Below are 3,732 nucleotides of genomic sequence, written 5' to 3' on the forward strand. Positions count from 1 at the left end.
GCCACTGGCCCAAATGTGCTCACACAGCCCAGCTGATTCAAGAGGACAGGACATATACAGTAACTGCTCTATGGAAAGGGAGCATAAATCTTTATTCGACAGCTGGATATTTTTTCCCAAGGCCTTACTCACTTCTGACTCCCAGAGGTTATTGATAGCTGCCAAAAATACCTTGATAAAGCCTCAGTAGCAAAACAGAATGAATCTAAGGGTAAGCTAAGTGCTAGAAGTGAATGCTGGGTGGTCTTATCTGTGGACCTGAAAAATGGCAAGACACTGTTGCCTCAATGTTTCCTGTGTCATAAGACAAAAGAAATATAAGAGCAGTAATGAGTCACGCCATATATGAGATAAAAACCTAGACACTGATTAGAAGTACATTTCGTTCTAAATCTGAGTTCAGAATAAGATTTCATCATAAGAGTTTATTAAAAATGTTTCTACAATAAATAGGAACTTCACTGCATTATTATAATGTCTCCAGTGTGGGCTTGCTATATAAAAGCATTAATAAAATAAATAGAAATACGCAGTCATAGAAATATGCTGATATTCTGACTTTGCTCAGTGAAAAATATTCAACCACAAAAAGTTGGTATATGGACTTTTCAGGAGTCCTCTGTATATTTTATTTATTTTTTGATTACATGTTACTAGTGGCAGCAAATTTGAGGTGGTCACCCCCAAAAGGGAACTGAATTACAAACAGCACATCTACTCTTAAATTCAGATATATGGTTTAAAAGTCAGCTGAGCTGGAGGATTAACATTTTCGTTTGGAGATCAAGTATTCTAAAGCGACATTATTTAAGTGGAAAATCTTTCCACCTCTTCATAACCTGGGCCAAATAAGAGTTATAGTTTAAATAAATATTTCCCCAAATTTGCTACTATCGTCTGCCCAAAAAAGAATAGAATAAATTAAGGTCCAATAGTCTCTTCCACGGAGCCTGGCTACAAAATCATTAGGTTGAAAAACTAACAAAATAAGAGTTATGAAGGACCCATAGGACATCATTATTGATACTGAATTCTCATAGTTTAGCCCTTTGTTCTTTTCCTAAGGCATTAAGTTGTGGAAATTCAAAGTATTTGAAAATATTATTGTTTTGAAATATCCATGCATTGTGTGCACAGCTTCCCAGTCTAAATAAAATCCACCTTTTAACATTGATAATCATGTAAAGGAATTATTTGAAAAGCAAAGTAATATATAAGTAAAGGAGCTAATTTTCTCTAAAGCAGTTTTAATTTTGTCAATTAAATGCTAGAGAACACATTTCAAACTGGTGTCATTGTCTATTAACTCTTTGACTATCCATCATTATAGAGCAGACTAAATTGTCAATGAGTTATTTGCAGATGGAGCCAGAAAAACTATACCATTATTATACAAAAAATGTTTATATGTTTTACCATGTCAAATAAGAAAAGTGAGGCAAACTAACAAAATGAGGACAAGCTACTGAGGTAGAAGAAAAGTATAAAGCCATGGGGAAAAGTGGGAATAGGATCACTGATTTGCATTTTGGGAATTACTACCTGATCCATCTTGAGATTCTTCATCTGTGTTCTGACTATCCTGGAAGATTTTAAGTGTAGTTTTGTAAGATTTTCAAGATCTATATTGAGTTCTTAGAGTTTAGCCTAGTAATGATTCCTGTACATTGAGTCACAGGGCACGCAGAGGTCATAAAAACTGTCAATGGCTTTATGTTATTTCTAATACATTTCTATACTAGGTGACATTAAGAATAAAAACAGTCAATTGCTGAGCTTTGGCACAATTGTGTAGCCCTCTGTTAGACTGCTGGCCTGATAAGTTCTTGAAAATTATAAAAATAAAAACTAGTCACAGATTTTATGTATATTAATTCATTTTTCTCTAGTATTTGTGTATTCAGCAAATACAGAGTTGAATCTTGAGGACATTTATGTACAGTGAGAGGAGATGGGCTGTATTGGTGCAGAAACACCTCTTACTTGGGCAACTAAAATAGCCTCCATTTCTACTAATACACTCCAAATGTTTGTTTTCTGTATAAAAGTTTGAATAATCTTTTTAAAATTATTTTTTTAAGGGACAGGATCTTGCTCTGTTTCCCAGGTTCAGTGAAGTGGTGAGTGATCATTGCTTACTATAGCCTTGTACTCTTGGGCTCAAGCAATCCTCCTGCCTCAGCCTCTGAATAGATAGAACAACAGGGGTATGCCATACACAGCTAATTTCTCTTTTCATTTTTTGTAGAGCTGGGGTTTTGCTATGCTGTCCAGGCTGGTCTGGAACTCCTGGCCTCAAGCAATCCTCCTGCCTTTACCTTCCAAGTTTCTGGGATTACAGGCATGAATTACCATGCCAGGCTAGAATAATCTTCTAATAAGTAAAATGGAGATCATTTCATTTCCATCTGCAAAATCATCCAAAGACTTCCCATCACATTCAAACTAAAATCCAAATTCCTAACCATGTCCAGCATAAACCTTACATGATCTTGCCTTTTTCTATCTCTGTGACTTCATCTTACGTCACCCTTAGTGACTTACTCTGGTCTTGTGACACTGACATGCTTCTAGTTCTTACAGTTTTCCAACTACATTCTCTCATCAATTGCAAGTGCAGTTCCCTCAGCTTGGATCTCTTTTCTTACATATCATTGCATAGCGTACTCCATTTCATTCTGATTTTTGCTTTGACCTCATTAGTCTCACTGCAATCTTTCCTCAATCTCTAAAACTAAAAGAACCCTGTCTTCCTAATCAGTCTTCATCTCCTTACCCTGCTTCATTTTTCCTTAGGGAACATACTACTAACTACAGTTGTATAAATATATTATTTTATTTTCCATCTTGGCATGTACTCTCCATGAGGTTAGGAACACTCTCAGCTTTATGCACTGAAAGGTAGGTTCCTTCAATGCTGCCTAGAACTTAGCAGAAGCTCTTTTTGTTGTTGCTGTTGAAAGACTGAATGAGCTAATAAATTAAAATAATATAAAGTGTCTAGTAGTAGCCATATAGAAATAAAATGACCGCATGAATAGACATAATCATTAAATATTATGAATGTTATATAAGAAATGCAAAGGATAATAACAAATAGAGATGAATGATTATACTCAAACTCGATAACCTAGAAAACATGGAAAACTTCCTAGAACATACAACCCACCAAAACTGAGTCATTAAAATACAGAAAATATGAACAGACCAAGTTAAATCAGTAATCAAATACCTTGTAACAGAGAAAAGTTCAGGACCAGACAGCTTAACTAGCAAATTCCATCAAACATTTAAAGAATAATTAATGCCATTTTTTTTCTCAAACTCTTCTGAATTTCGAAGAGGAGAAAACAAAACTAAAACCATTTAATGAGAACAGCATTACACTGATATAAAAGCCAAACAAAAACACTATAAGAAATCTTTAGGCCAATATCACAGATGAACATAAATCCATATATCCTCATAAAACACTAGCAAATCAAATTCAGCAGCACATTAAAAGGATTATACACCATGACCACATGGGATTTATCCATAGGATTTAAGGTTGAGTCAACATATGAAAATCAATTAATTTGTTACATCACATTAGCAAAATGAAGACTAAAATCACACAATTACCCGAATAGATCCAGAAAAACCATTCGATAAAATTCAACACCATTTTATGATAACAACTCTCAATAAACTAGTAATAAATGTAAATTACTGAATATTAGGCCATATATG

This window comes from Colobus angolensis, unplaced genomic scaffold (assembly GCF_000951035.1).
Source record: "Colobus angolensis palliatus isolate OR3802 unplaced genomic scaffold, Cang.pa_1.0 Scaffold691, whole genome shotgun sequence".
Classification (NCBI taxonomy): Eukaryota; Metazoa; Chordata; class Mammalia; order Primates; family Cercopithecidae; genus Colobus; species Colobus angolensis.